Source organism: Entelurus aequoreus, linkage group LG25 (genome assembly GCF_033978785.1).
Source record: "Entelurus aequoreus isolate RoL-2023_Sb linkage group LG25, RoL_Eaeq_v1.1, whole genome shotgun sequence".
NCBI lineage: Eukaryota > Metazoa > Chordata > Actinopteri > Syngnathiformes > Syngnathidae > Entelurus > Entelurus aequoreus.
In genome coordinates, this window is record NC_084755.1 from 26663636 (window position 1) to 26679978 (window position 16343).

Consider the following 16343-nt stretch of genomic DNA (forward strand, 5'->3'; position numbering starts at 1 on the left):
TAAAATTATTGGGGATCCAATTAAAGTGTTAAAAAATAAATTAAATTTTTTTTTACTGTTGACTTTGAACACAATAATCTCGAGATCAACTTCAGATCCATCCGTCAATTATAAGTTTTATTGTTGTTTATGTTTTTGTTTGTTCTTTTGAGGCCCTTCTTTAAAAAAATAGCTCAGTTTTTTATATGGCGAACACAAAATATGCAACATTTTCCCCCAAAAAATATCTCAAAGTGGAATATCTAATGTGGCGTAATTGGAGCCTTGAATAGGTCAATAATTCATAATGACATTGATTCATTATTATTTTTTTAAGAAATAAACAGGCTGCATGGCAGCTTTGTGTTATTAGAGTAAGCATTGCAACATTTTCTTGTTACATTTCACCTGTTTGCTCTTTTATACCACTTTTTATGTTTTTAATTTTTTTCAATCGTCTTTTTAAAATGTGCCGTGGGGCCGTTAAAAAATGACCTGCGGGCCGCAAATGGCCCCCGGGCCGCACTTTGGACACCCCTGGTATAGGTCATATTTATGCTGCTAATAGTTATTTTAGTATTGTATTGCATATTGTGATTCTGACATGTTTATTGATTTATATTGTACAATATTTAGGAAAGAACTAGAACATATTCTGGATACTTTATAATACAATTAGTGGTATTTAAAGAAGATATTTTGTGTACGCATGGATTTATAAGAATGGTCCTGGCTCTTACACAGGCTAGGCTTCTCTTTTTGATGGCGAGCTAAGGAAAAGAAGCATCTAGTCCAAGGATCATTCTTGGAAGATTCCAGCCAGGAACCCCACCACCTGTTCTGTAAGGCTGAAACGACGCGTCGACGTAGTCGACGTCATCGGTTACGTAAACACGTCGACGCCGTTTTTGTGCGTCGACGCGTCGCATATTTACGTCACACTACCGTCATGGCGGAGCGCAAAGCAGACTGTGCGAGCGAGGGGAAAAACGCACGCCAAAAGTCGTCAAAAGTGTGGGAGTATTTCAATACACAGCCTAATAATGTTGTCGTATGCACACTGTGTCGAGCGGAAATGGCCTATCATAGCAGCACAACGGCTATGAACGAACATTTGAAAAGAAAACCATCAACTAGTCAATCGTCCGCGTTAGCATACGTTGTCATCATTACACAAAAACATGAATGTGTCATTTGTATCTGCTAGGGGTGTAACGGTATGTGTTTTGTATTGAACCGTTTCGGTACGGGGCTTTCGGTTCGGTACGGGGGTGTACCGAACGAGTTTCTAAGCTAAAGCTAACTTTAGCTGCTAAAGTCTTAACAAGTTGCTTTGCTCCTCTGCCTCTGTCTCAGCACGCAGCATTGTCCCACCCACACAACCATCTGATTGGTACACACGCAGCATTGTCCCACCCACACAACCATCTGATTGGTACACACGAAGCATTATCAGCCAATCAGCAGTGCGTATTCATAGCGCATGTAGTCAGCGCTTCAGCGTGGAGCAGATAAGTGTTTAGCAGGTGAGCATCAGGCAGCGGACTCTCCCCAAATGATAATAAACACCTCCCAGTCAACTACTAGTAACATCACTATGAGCCCGTTGACCTTCTAGAAACTTAAACTGCAGCTCAGCTCACTCGCAGTCCTGGCTTGAGGGGAAGGCTAATTACCTCTCAGTTCCAGCCACATCGACCCCTTCTGAGCGCCTATTTTCAGCTGCTGGGAATATTGTAAACAAGAAAAGAACCAGAGCATGTAGACATGCTAACCTTTCTTCATTACAACTGTTAGTCACTCACTGGAATGAGTAGAATTGGTTATTGTGTACTGTGTTGGACTGGATGTTTATTTTGCACATTTTAAAAGCAATACTTAATGTTTACAGTGCTCCAGAATATTTAGATTGGCACTTTTTTGTATTGGATGTTTATCTTTATTTTTGCACATTTTAGCAAATAAGCAATACTTTCACTTTTGTTGAAATGTTTACACTGTTGTTACAGAATATTTCGTTTTGCACTTTTTTGTATTGGATGTTTATCTTTATTTTTGCACATTTTAAAGCAAAATAAGCAATACTTTTACTTTTGAAATGCTTATACTATTGCAGAATATTAAGATTTGCACTGGATGTTGACTTTTATATTTGCACATTAAAAAGCAAATAAGCTACTTTTAATTTTGTTAAATGTTAAAAGTTTTAAATGTTTACATTGTTACAGAATATTTTGTCATATTGTTGTCAATGTTGACTGAGTGGCCATACTTTTTTTTTTGTAAATAAAAGCCATGCCTTTTGAAAAAACTGGCCTACTTTTATTTTTTCATCTTCATTTTGAATAAAATAAAATAAAAAATAATCGGTAAAAGGAAAAATAATCTATAGATGAATCGAAAAAATAATCTATAGATTAACCGATTAATCGAAAAAATAATCCATAGATTAATCGATAGAAAAATAATCGTTAGCTGCAGCCTTACTGTTCTGTCTAGGCGGGTAGGAGGCTCTCGAGCCAACCCTTTACAATTTTCATTCTTAAAGGCCTACTGAAACCCACTACTACCGACCACGCAGTCTGATAGTTTATATATCAATGATGAAATCTTAACATTGCAACACATGCCAATACGGCCGGGTTAACTTATAAAGTGCAATTTTAAAATTCCCGCCACACTTCCGGTTGAAAATCTCCTTTGGTTATGATTTATGCGCGTGACGTCATAAAATGCACGGAAGTGTTTGGGCCCTATTGGACACAATACACAAAGCTTTGTTTTCTTCGACAAAATTCCACAGTATTCTGGACATCTGTGTTGGTGAATCTTTTGCAATTTGTTTAATGAACAATGGAGGCTGCAAAGAAGAACGTTGTAGGTGGGATCGAGGAGCGGCTAAGTACAATACTTACAGCAACACAACAAGGACTACTTACCCTGATAGAAGACGCCTAGCTGATGCTTGCCGCCAAACCCACGGATGAAGTCCTTCGTCGCGCCGTTGATCGCTGGAACGCAGGTGAGCACGGCTGTTGATGGGAAGATGAGGGCTGGCTGGCGTAGGTGGAGCGCTAATGTTTTATCATAGTTCTGTGAGTTCCGGCTGCTAAGTTGCTAAATTAGCCTTAGCGTCGTTAGCAACAGCATTGTTAAGCCTTACCAGGCTGAGAATTTTTAACCGTGTAGTTACATGTACATGGTTTAATAGTATTTTTGCTCTTATGACTATCCTTCCAGTCAAGGGTTTATTTATTTTGTTTCTATCTTCATTTGAGAACGATGCTAGCACGTTAGCTCAGTAGCTAAGTGTGTCACCGATGTATTATCTTGGAGATAAAAGTCACTTTAAATGTCCATTTCGCGTGCTCGACTCTCATTTTCAAGAGGATATAGTATCCGAGGTGGTTTAAAATACAAATCCGTGATACACAATAGAAAAAGGAGAGAGTACATAGTTCTGTGAGTTCCGGTTGCTAAGTTGCTAAATTAGCCTTAGCGTCGTTAGCAACAGCATTGTTAAGCCTTACCAGGCTGAGAATTTTTAATCGTGTAGTTACATGTACATGGTTTAATAGTATTTTTGCTCTTCTGTCTATCCTTCCAGTCAGGGGTTTATTTATTTTGTTTCTATCTTCATTTGAGAACGATGCTAGCACCTTAGCTCAGTAGCTAAGTGTGTCACCGATGTATTGTCTTGGAGATAAAAGTCACTTTAAATGTCCATTTCGCGTGCTCGACTCTCATTTTCAAGAGGATATAGTATCCGAGGTGGTTTAAAATACAAATCCGTGATACACAATAGAAAAAGGAGAGAGTACATAGTTCTGTGAGTTCCGGTTGCTAAGTTGCTAAATTAGCCTTAGTGTCATTAGCAACAGCATTGTTAAGCCTTACCAGGCTGAGAATTTTTAACCGTGTAGTTACATGTACATGGTTTAATAGTATTTTTGCTCTTCTGCCTATCCTTCCAGTCAGGGGTTTATTTATTTTGTTTCTATCTTCATTTGAGAACGATGCTAGCACGTTAGCTCAGTAGCTAAGTGTGTCACCGATGTATTGTCTTGGAGATAAATGTCACTTTAAATGTCCATTTCGCGTGCTCGACTCTCATTTTCAAGAGGATATAGTATCTGAGGTGGTTTAAAATACAAATCTGGGATCTACAATAGAAAAAGGAGAGAGTGTGGAATCCAATGAGCCAGCTTGTACCTAAGTTACGGTCAGAGCGAAAAAAGATACGTCCATCACTGCCTCTCAAGTCCTTCACTGTAACGTTCCTCATCTACGAATCTTTCATCCTCGCTCAAATTAATGGGGTAATCGTCACTTTCTCGGTCCGAATCTCTCTCGCTCCATTGTAAACAATGGGGAATTGTGATGAATACTAGCTCCTGTGACGTCACGATACTTCCGGTACAGGCAAGGCTTTTTTTTTTATCAGCGAGCAAAAGTTGCGAACTTTATCGTCGATTTTCTCTACTAAATCCTTTCAGCAAAAATATGGCAATATCGCGAAATGATCAAGTATGACACATAGAATGGATCTGCTATTCCCGTTTAAATAAAAAAAGGAGACGGATTCTAGGGGCCCATGATGGAGGGGGGCCCAGAGAGGCCCCTAATGATGATGAAATTATAATACAGAAAAAATAATGACACTAAGTTATTAACTAACATATAATCACACATGTTTTATTTTCCATGTCCTGGTAACAATACCTTTATTTGTTTTGGAAGCATCAACACATGCTGGGCCCTCCCTTCCCCCCCTCTATTTACGTAAAATGGTTCAGTCCGACTGGATCAGCTGCAGGTAGAGCACCGGCGATTTGTCCCAGACAGACAGCGCCACAGCGGGCAAAGCGGAGGAGGCAGCAGTATGCCTCAAAAAACAGGCAGCCAAAAAAGAAAGGAAAAGAAAATAAGAGAGGAGAAGGAGTTGAAGGGTCGACAATATGTCACCCAATATTTCCCAAAAAAAGGTGGGTTTGTTAGTTGTGGTGGAAAGTTATACATATTAACTTTGTCCCTGTCTGTGGTAATAAGCTAGCTCACTTTTCTCACCATGTTAGCTCAAGAAAACTCTGGATTTTTACATTTTACTGCTATATTAGTTAAATAATCAATCCAGTCAAACATTTATCAAGCTGTTCTTATTCAATAATAGTTGATCTCCCCCCTTTCAAAATGATGCCTCATTCTGAACAGAGTCAAGTGCACCAGCAGCAGCAGCAGCTGTCTGTCAGCCCCCAAGTCCCCCTGCCCCTGAATCAGCCCCAGTGCCCCCACATGAGGAAGGAGGTGAGCAGCTGTGAAAAGTTGAGCAAGGGCCAGTGATTGAAAGGTTGCAAAAGGAAGCTTGACTCAGTCTGCAACGTTATATTATATATATATATTTACCATTCTTTCATATATTAAGTTCTACTTAAATTATGAGAAATCATATTTGGCCATTTAGTATTCTGAAGGCGTTTTTGTTTTTGCAGAGATTTTTTTCTCTCCACTGATTATAATTGCTATTTTTTCATGGAAGCGTTTATTTCCACTTTAAGAATCAGTGGTGCAGCAAATAAATGACTCAAAATGAATTCCATTGTATTCAGAGTGCTCAGTTCTTCCCCTACTGTACATGTCAACTGTGATGCTGTTCTTCTTTCAAAAATATGGTAATGAGAGTCAAAAATACCATTAAAATGCATAATTGTAACTAAAATAGCATCAAAAAATGTTGCCGCTGTGTTGGGGGCCCTGTAAAGATTCTTTTCATGGGGCCCAAAATCCCTAGCGGCGCCCCTGCAGACAGGTGTGGACAATATTGGAGACACTTGTCCCCACACTAAAAGTATACAGCGAAGAAGAAAACTATTTGATGTTGCTTTCATTTTCTCAATACAACGTCCATCAGCGGCTGTGACTGAGAGTTAATGAGGTGAGGAAACCTGCAGCAGGTGTGTGTCGTGAACAACTTGTTTGTAAAGTCTTTAGTTTGTTGAATGGATGTTGTTGACTTGGGCACTAATACACCCCCATACCATCACAGATGCTGGCTTTTCAACTTTGCGCCTATAACAATCCGGATGGTTCTTTTTCTCTTTAGTCCGGAGGACACGACGTCCACGGTTTCCAAAAACAATTTGAAATGTGGACTCGTCAGACCACAGAACACTTTTCCACTTTGCATCAGTCCATCTTAAATGGATTTCGCTTTGTATAGTAGAGTTTTAAAGGCCTACTGAAATGATTTTTTTAAATTTAAACGGGAATAGCAGATCCATTCTATGTGTCATACTTGATCATTTCGCGATATTGCCATATTTTTGCTGAAAGGATTTAGTAGAGAAAATCGACGATAAAGTTCGCAACTTTTGCTCGCTGATAAAAAAAAGCCTTGCCTGTACCGGAAGTAGCGTGACGTCACAGGAGCTAGGATTCCTCACAATTCCCCGTTGTTTACAATGGAGCGAGAGAGATTCGGACCGAGAAAGTGATGATTACCCCATTAATTTGAGCGAGGATGAAAGATTCGTAGATGAGGAACGTTACAGTGAATGACTTGAGAGGCAGCGATGGACGTATCTTTTTTCGCTCTGACCGTAACTTAGGTACAAGCTGGCTCATTGGATTCCACACTCTCCTTTTTATATTGTGGATCACAGATTTGTATTTTAAACCACCTCGGATACAATATCCTCTTGAAAATGAGAGTCGAGAACGCGAAATGGACATTCAGTGCCTTTTATCTCCACGACAATACATCGGCGAAATGCTTTAGCTACGAGCTAACGTGATAGCATCTTGCTTTAACTGCATATAGAAACAAAATAAATAAACCCCTGACGGGAAGTATAGATAGAAAATCAACAATACTATTAAACCGTGGACATGTAAATACACGGTTAATGCTTTCCAGGCTGGCGAAGGTTAACAATGCTGTGCTAACGACGCCATTGAAGCTAACTTAGCAACCAGACTGCACAGAGCTATGTTAAAAACATTAGCTCTCCACCTACGCCAGCCAGCCCTCATTTGCTCTTTAACACCCGTGCTCACCTGCGTTCCAGCGATCGGCAGAAGGACGAAGGACTTCACCCGATGCGTTTGGCGGCCCGGAGACGTAGGAAGTCAAGGTGAAGTCGGCGGCTAGCGCGGCTAGCGCGGCTAGCGCGGCTAGCGCTCCAACAAAGTCCTCCTGGTTGTGTTGCTGTAGTCCGCTGCTAATACACTGATCCCACCTACAACTGTCTTCTTTGCAGCCTTCATTGTTCATTAAAAAAATTGCAAAAGATGTCCAGAATACTGTGGAATTATGAAATGAAAACAGAGCTTTTTGTATAGGATTCTACGGGGTACCATAACTTCCGTTACTCGGACTTCGTCACGCGCATACGTCATCATACCGCGATGTTTCAGCCGGATATTTCCCGGGAATTTAAAAATGTCACTTTATAAGTTAACCCGGCCGTATTGGCATGTGTTGCAATGTTAAGATTTCATCATTGATATATAAACTATCAGACTGTGTGGTCGGTAGTAGTGGCTTTCAGTAGGCCTTTAACTTGCACTTACAGATGTAGCAACCAACTGTAGTTACTGACAGTGGTTTTCTGAAGTGTTCCTGAGCCCATGTGGTTTTTGATTGATTGATTGAGACTTTTATTAGTAGATTGCACAGTACAGTACATATTCCGTACAATTGACCACTAAATGGTAACACCCGAATACGTTTTTCAACTTGTTTAAGACGGGATCCACGTTAATCAATTCATGGTAAAAATATTTACTATCAGCATCATACAGTCATCACACAAGTTAATCATCAGAGTATATATATTGAATTTTTTACATTATTTACAATCCGGGGGGTGGGATGTGGAGGGGATTGGGGCATGGGGGCTATCAGCATACTTCAGTCATCAACAATGATATCATCAGAGAAATGGACATTGTAACAGTGTAGGTCTCACTTCGTAGGATATGTACAGCGAGCGGTGAACATAGTGAGCTCAGAAAGCATAAGAACAAGTATATACATTTGATTATTTACAATCCGGGGAGGTGGGATGTGGTGGGGTGAGGCTAGGGTTGTAGCTGCCTGGAGGTGTTCTTTTAGTGCGGTTTTGAAGGATGATAGAGATGCACTTTCTTTTACACCTGTTGGGAGTGCATTCCATATTGATGTGGCATAGAAGGAGAATGAGTTAAGACCTTTGTTAGATCGGAATCTGGGTTTGACGTGGTTTGTGGAGCTCCCCCTGGTGTTGTGGTTATGGCGGTAATTTACGTTCTGGTGATATCCTTTACACACTGATATCGCTTTTTGATGGAGTACTGCCTGAGGGATCGAAGGTCCGTAATATAATCGCTTATGTGCAGTGATTTCTCCAGATTCTCTGAACCTTTTGATTATATTACGGACCGCAGATGATGAAATCCCTAAATTCCTTGCAATAGCTGGTTGAGAAATGTTGTTCTTAAACTGTTGGACAATTTGCTCACACATTTGTTGACAAAGTGGTGACCCTCGTCCCATCCTTGTTTCTGAATGACTGAACATTTCATGGAAGCTGCTTTTATACCCAATCATGGCACCCACCTGTTCCCAATTAGCCTGTTCACCTGTGGGATGTGCCAAATAAGTGTTTGACGAGCATTCTTCATTTTTCTCAGTCTTCTTTGCCACTTGTGCCAGCTTTTTTGAAACATGTTGCAGGCATCAAATTCCAAAAGAGATAATATTTGCAAAAAATAACAAAGTTTTCCTGTTGGAACATTAAATATCTTGTCTTTGCAGTCTATTCAACTGAATATAGGTTGAAAATAATTTGAAAATCATTGTATTCTGTTTTTATTTACCATTTACACAACGTGCCAACTTCACTGCTTTTGGGGTTTGTACAATTCTATAACATGCATGCAAAGAACTCAAAATGTTTCCCATTTGGCAACTCTATCCTGTAGCCACGCCCCCTCGGGTAATATACTTCCTGTGTTGTGGCCTCTGTTTATATCCAAACGTCAAAAATATACCCTCTCGCTGGCGACTAATAAATACATCAATAAATGTGCAATATATTTATCTGTACAGTAATTTTACACATAGCTCCTGTTTTATATCTGTTTATATCTGCACCTTCTTTAGTAAATGCAAATATTCTGCACCTTATTTGGTAAAAGCAACATTCTTTCTGTAAATACCTGATGCTGCACTACAACGAGCCAATGCAAGGAAATGTTTTCTTATCTGTTCAGCAAAGTTCAAATTTGACTGCCAATAAAGGAAGTCTAAGAACTAAAACTGGTTGGGAACTAACAGTGTTCCAGTTGTCATCATCCAAATATGATGAGCAGCAAAGTAGAAAGCTGTCAACGTTGTGCCTCCGAGTGCGAACGCAGGTGACAATTTTTTTGATATTGTAGCACGTTGACATAATTCATCCACTGAACTTTTGTTACTGTTTGAGAGTTCCGCTTGGATGGGGTTTTTACGAGGCACATTTCCGGTGTTGTTACAAGTATATCTAGCTGCGGCCGCACACAACTACTCTTAAGTGGCGCCCACAGTAGTGAAGCTGGAGAGACAACAAAATCAGACATGAATGAACAAAGAATCCTGCTGAAAACAAGTTTGGGTTGTTTGCAATCAGCCCAAAAAGCGATACATCCAACAAGAGAAGTGATAACAACCATCGTGCGTTGCATCAGTCATCTTGGATCACATCGAGTGTCCACTCTCGCCTTGTCTTTAAAACACACTTTACTTTTGTTGTCGTCACCCTTGACCTGCGACTTAGTATAGTGTCCGCAGCTACACTCCTCTCTGTTGTTTGTTTGTCACCCGAGTCGCCTGAGGATGACCCGCAGAACTGCTAGGCTCGCTATTGGGAGGCTTTGAAGTTCACCAAAGGACTTGCCAAGTTGACTCTGTCATCAGCGCTGGGCACCATAGTCAGAGGTGTTGGGCAGATCCTTGTTCCTCACCATCATTCGTCTTCACACTTTCCCGTCAGATGAAGCCACCTTCGGCGACCAGGGTGGTGACCGGATCGGAAACCGATGAGGTCGGTGAGGTCTTTTTTCTGCAACGAGGACTCCCCTTCAGGGTTGGGTTTGAGGGATGTTAGGGACTAGGGTCCTATTGACCTTCAAATCTTCACTGATGGCTCCACGCTGAATGGCTCCCAGACTGGTGGAACAGGTGTGATAGTTCTTCGTGAGTATGACTCTTGGCATGCTGCCGCCGGGACCTTTAGCAGCTCATTTCAATCTGAAAAGTCTGCCCCGATTTCCGCCATATCTTGGATGCATCAGTATGACGACTGGTCCTCAGTTTCCATCATCAGTGACTGCAAGTCCCTGGTCCAAGCTGTCAGCAACCCCAACACCACAGAGAACCCTCCATAATATCAATCCTATTCTCCCTATCAGCTTTCCCACCTTCAAAACGGATACAACTCATCTGGGTCCCAGGCCGTTGCAACCTAGCAGGCAACGACCTTGCCGATGAACAAGCCAAGCTCCAAGATGACCACCAACTCCATCGATCAACTCGCCATGCAATCATCTGTAGGAGATGCCTCCCTCCCCCCTCCAACCATCCCTGTCTCATCTCCCTAACATCCCACAAACCTCCTCTCTGTTCTGGTACTGAGAAGCCACGGATGTACAGATACCGAATGTTGTTACAACATTTAGCTCCTCCTTTGACTCCCGTCCTTACACGCTACAATATTTCATTAAAAAAAACATAAGTGATAAGCCTGCAGCGGAACGGGGTGTGCCAGGACCGGCCTCGAAGTCAGCGACAGGTGCGTAGATGGCCCAGGTGGGCCTGGTTATCTAATCACCTGTCGCTCTGTTTAAGCAGCAGCCGGGAGAAGAGACATGGTTGGAGCTGGCATGAGAGCGAGAGCGTACCTGTCAGAGACAAATGGACAATTACTGGAAAGCAACCTGTGGACATTATATAAAAATTAAATGATATTGCAACTCTGAAACGGGCTCTCATGGCAATGCGTGGTGGTCTGGAGGACCCACGGGAGGGCAACCTCCACAATTTGGCGCCCAATCAAGCCGGACCACCTGAGGCGAGGGAAGCCTACCCCATGACGGCTTTTGCGAGGGTGCTCGCAGCGGTGACAGCGGCCAGCCACCAACAGATGGAGGCAGTCCTCCAGCAAGTGGCCCAGGAGGGCCAAATGCTGCAAGCGCTGGCGTACCGGGTGGGAGCGGCACGGCCAACAGCACCGGCCGTCGCATACAGCACATGGGGGAGGAGGAGGACCCCCATGCATTTTTGGACATTTTTATGGCCACAGCAGAGGCATGTGCATGGCCACTGCTGGTGGGGGAGGTGCAGAGAGCGGCGCTCAGCCTGCCGGCGGCCTCCTGAGTGCGCTTCCCGGACCTGAGGAGGGCGGTGCTGGACCGGACCGGTTGCACCGCCGAAGACCCCCGGCGCCGGTTCCGGGCGCTGCAACTGGAGAGAGAGAACCGCCCGTTCATGCTGGGTCAGCAGCCCGTTCATGCTGGGTCAGCAGCTCCGAGAGGCGCCGACACGCTCGCTGCAACCGAAGGAGGGGGGCGATCAGGTGATGGAGTGGCTGGTCGTGGAGCAGTTCCTGGAGGCGATACCGGCGCGGACGGCGACCTGGGTCCGATATCACCGGCCCCGAGACCTGGCAGCAGCGGTGACCCTCGCCGAGGACCACCTGGCGGTGCACCGCGAGGCGCGACCGGCCCCAACACCGCGCGGACCGAGCGCGCAGCAGAAGGAGGAATCGCCGGTCCCACGGCGCTGTGCACGTGACTCTCCCTCTGACTTGTGTTTGCAGAACCCTACGCGCCTAGCACAGACACCGCGCAGAGCAAGCTCGCGGAGGGAGGAGGCGGCGCTGCCGGTTCCACGGCGTCGCACGGCGAACTTGGGGGTGTGTGCGTCCTCGCGGGTCCCGGCTGCTGCAAATACTGTACTTCCCGCGCAGACGGCCCCTCAAACGCCTGGGCAGGCGTGGGCGGCCCGGTCACGTGCGTCAACGACCTCCGCGGGTGGAGGTGAGGCAGGTGATCCGGGTGGCCGGCCCTCCGGTGCCCTCCCCCGGCCCGGGTGAGACGTACTGTATACCAGTAAGGATACAAGGGGGTACATACCGGGCGATGGTGGATTCGGGGTGCGAGTAGTCCATGACCCACCAGAACCTGGTTCGACCCGGGGCTTTGAGGCAGGCAGCACGGGTGAGAATTAGATGTGTGCATGGGGATGTGCACGAATACCCTGTGGTGCCGGTGGAAATTCAATACGGCGAGCAAAAGCATAGTGTCAAGGTTGCTGTAAGTGCGCACCTTACGCACCCCATAATTTTGGGTACAAATTGGCCGGGGTTTAACCATTTGGTGACACAATGTGTAGGGGTGCTTTCATGGCCCGTAGGAAAGGGGAATATCTGCGCTAGGGCTGCGAATCTTTGGGTGTCCCACGATATGATTCAATATCGATTTTTGGGGTCACGATCCGATTAAAAATCTTTTTTTCTCTCGATTCAACGCGATTCTCGATTCAAAAACGATATTTTCCCGATTCAAAACAATTCTCTATTCATTCAATACATAGGATTTCAGCAGGATCTACCCCAGTCTGCTGACATGCAAGCAGAGTAAGAGATTTTTGTAAAAAGCTTTTATAATTGTAAAGGACAATGTTTTATCAACTGATTGCAATAATGTAAATTTGTTTTAACTATTAAATGAACCAAAAAAATGAACCAAAAATATGACTTATTTTATCTTTGTGAAAATATTGGACACAGTGTGTTGTCAAGCTTATGAGATGCGATGCAAGTGTAAGCCACTGTGACACTATTGTTCTTTTTTTTAAATTTTTTTAAATGTCTAATGATATGTCAATGAGGGATTTTTAATCACTGCTATGTTGAAATTGTAACTAATATTGATACTGTTGTTGATAATATTCATTTTTGTTTCACTACTTTTGGTCTGTTCTGTGTCGTGTTTGTGTCTCCGCTCAATTGCTCTGTTTATTGCAGTTCTGAGTGTTGCTGGGTCGGGTTTGGTTTTGGAATTGGATTGCATTGTTATGGTATTGATGTGTATTGTTTTGTTGGATTGATTAATAAAATAAATAAATAAATGAAATAAAAATAAAAAATGGAAAAAAAACAAAAAAAAGGAAAAAAATTTTTTTTCAAAATGAGAATCGATTCTGAATCGCACAACGTGAGAATCGCGATTCGAATTCCAATCGATTTTTTCCCACACCCCTAATCCGCGCGGTTCTCAGCGGCGACGCGGGTTCATCAGACACTGCCGAGGGGGAACCGGTGGGGGCTTCGCTGGCACCCTACGGAGAATTTCCCCCTCGAGCAGTCCCGGGATGACACTCTGCGCGCGGCCTGGGACCAGGTGGTTTCCATCGATGGTCAGCTGGTGCGCCCGGGAACAGCGCGGATATTCCCTCATTTTGCCATTATTAGGGATAGGTTATACCGAGTGAGCCGTGACACTCAAACTGGAGAGGAGATTACCCAGTTGTTGGTGCCGGCGCACATTCACCCCATGGCCGGACACATGGGGTGTGATAAGACACTCTACCGGGTAATGGTCCGTTTCTATTGGCCAGGCATCCGGGCAGATGTGCGCCACCGGTGCGCTGCCTGCCCGGACTGCCAGCTGGTCAATTCAGCGGCCACCCCCAGGGCGCCTTTGCGCCCATTACCACTCATAGAGGTCCCGTTTGAGTGGATTGGCATGGACCTCATCGGACCATTTCACCGGAGCACACAGGGATATCGTTTTGCGCTAGTCCTGGTGGATTACGCAACTCGTTATCCCGAAGCAGTGCCGCTGCGCTCCATCTCTGCAAAGAGTGTAGCGCAACCACTGTTCAGGTCATCTCCCGGGTCGGAATCCCGAAAGAGATTCTGACTGACCAGGGCACCTCCTTTATGTCACGCACGATAAAGGAGCTATATGGATTATTGGGGATCAAATCCATTCGGACCAGCGTCTACCACTCCCAGACTGACGGGTCGATGGAGCGGCTGAATAGGACGTTGAAAACCATGATCCATAAGCTCGTGCACGAGGACAAACCGAATTGGCACAAATGGTTGGAACCCCTGCTGTTTGCAATGCGGGAGGTACCCCAGGCCTCCACGGGATTTTCTCCTTTTGAATTATTATACGACAGGAAGCCGCGCTGGGTTTTGGACCTCATTAAAGAAAGCTGGGAAGAAGGTCCAAGCCCCAGCAAAAATGAAACTCAATACGCCATGGACCTGCGAGCAAAACTCCACACGGTGAGGCACTTGTCATGTGAGAATTTGCTCCGGGCCCAGGAACGTCAACAGCGCTTGTATAACAGGGGGACTCAGCTAAGGAATTTTTCACCGGGAGAAAAAGTGCTTGTGTTACTTCCAACGTCCAGCTAGAAATTACTCGCCAGGTGGCAAGGACCCTTTGTGGTCACACGGAAAGTGGGTGATGTGAAATATGAGGTCCGGCGCTCGGACCGGGGCGGAGACACTCAAATTTACCATCTAAACCTCCTGAAGGCATGGAAGGAGGCGGAGCCTGTTTCCATGGTGACAGTGGTCGAGGAGGAGGAGGAGGAGTTTCGGGCCAGAGATCCCGCGCTCTGCCCCGCCCTCGCCCCTCCTCTGTGATAATAAGCTCACGTTAGCGCAGAAAGCAGATGTTACCAAGCTGCAGCTCCGCTTTTCTGATGTGTTCTCCCCTCAGCCCGGCCGCACAAACCTCATCCAGCATCACATTGAGACCAGCCCGGGTGTTATGGTGCGGTCTCGGCCCTACAGGCTCCCTGAACAAAAATGCAAAGTGGTTCGGGAGGAACTAAAATCTATGCTGGAGTTGGGGGTAATAGAAGAATCCCACAGTACGTGGTGCAGCTCCATCGTTCTGGTAGGGAAGGCGGATGAGTCTGTGCTGTTCTTTGTGGATTACCGCAAGGTAAATGATGTGTCACGTTTTGACGCCTACCCAATGCCCCGGGTCGACGAGCTCCTGGATCGGCTGCGCACTGCTCGCTTTTTTACGACACTGGATTTGACCAAGGGCTACTGGCAGATTCCCTTGTCGCCAGAGTCCAAGGAAAAAACGTCATTTTCCACTCCGGAAGGTTTATACCAATTTGTAACACTTCCGTTTGGCTTGTTCGGTGCGCCCGCCACGTTCCAGCGCCTCATGGACTGGGTGCTGCGCCCTCACGCTGCATACGCGGCTGCCACCTGGATGACGTCATCATCCAGAGTAGCGGCTGGGAAGAACACATGCGGCGGGTGGGGGCAGTGCTCAAGTCCCTAAGGCAGGCGGGGCTCACCGCCAACCCGGGGAAGTGTGCAGTTGGCCGGAGGGAAGTACAGTATTTGGGGTACCACTTGGGAGGAGGGAAGTTTCAACGTCTTATTGACTGCCTGCACGACATCAAAGCCTGGCTTTCAGCTAACTTCCTGAGCCTAAATGAAGACAAAACAGAAGTTATGTTGTTCGGTCCAAGTCGCTCCCCCTCCCCCAACGTTGACCTCGGCACTCTGACCCCATATCTCAGCGACTGTGTCACAAACCTGGGGGTAAAGTTCGACTCAGATTTTAAATTCGAAAAACAAATCAGCAGCGTCGTACAAAAAAGCTTTTTATCAATTACGCCAAATAGCGAAAGTGAAACCGCTTCTATCAGGACATGATCTCGAGAAATTAATCCACGCCTTTATCTCGACTCGTTTAGACTACTGCAATGCCCTGTATGTAGGCATTAGCCAGGCCTCCCTCGCCCGCCTGCAGCTCGTGCAGAACTCTGCTGCTCGTCTGCTAACACAGACCCGCAGACGTGAGCACATCACCCCTATATTAGCGTCCCTTCACTGGCTCCCTGTGCGTTACAGAATCAATTTTAAACTCCTTTTATTTGTTTTTAAATGTCTAAACAACCTCGCGCCAACATATCTCTCCGACCTCCTTCAGCCTTACTGCCCCACCCGAACCCTAAGATCAGCCGATCAGCTGCTACTGACGGTCCCGGACACAAGGCTGAAGCTTAGAGGTGACAGAGCTTTCGCTGCTGCTGCTCCCAAGCTCTGGAATGACCTACCTCTGAGTGTTAGACAAGCCTCCTCTCTTCCTGTTTTTAAATCTCTCTTAAAAACATACTTTTATTCCATGGCTTTTAACACTGAGTGATATCCATCCTGCAATGGCGCCCCATAATACACCTGCTGTGAACCTGTTTTTATGTTTTTATATTTTATTTATTTATTTTTTATCGTGTTCTGTTTGTGTTGTGTTGTGTTTGCTCGGTTCTCGTATTATTTTTAACCTGCCCATTGTACAGC

At 45.1% G+C, this 16343-nt stretch overlaps 1 long non-coding RNA gene across 1 annotated transcript in view; it reads left to right on the plus strand.

The window, feature by feature from the left end:
- The first annotated feature begins 4833 nt into the window (after positions 1–4833).
- Positions 4834–16343, plus strand: part of LOC133642243 (uncharacterized) — a 12121-nt gene continuing 611 nt past the window's right edge. The window contains exons 1-2 of the long non-coding RNA XR_009824485.1: positions 4834–4964; positions 5191–5283. This is a non-coding gene — a long non-coding RNA (uncharacterized LOC133642243). The remainder of the gene's footprint in view (positions 4965–5190; positions 5284–16343) is intronic.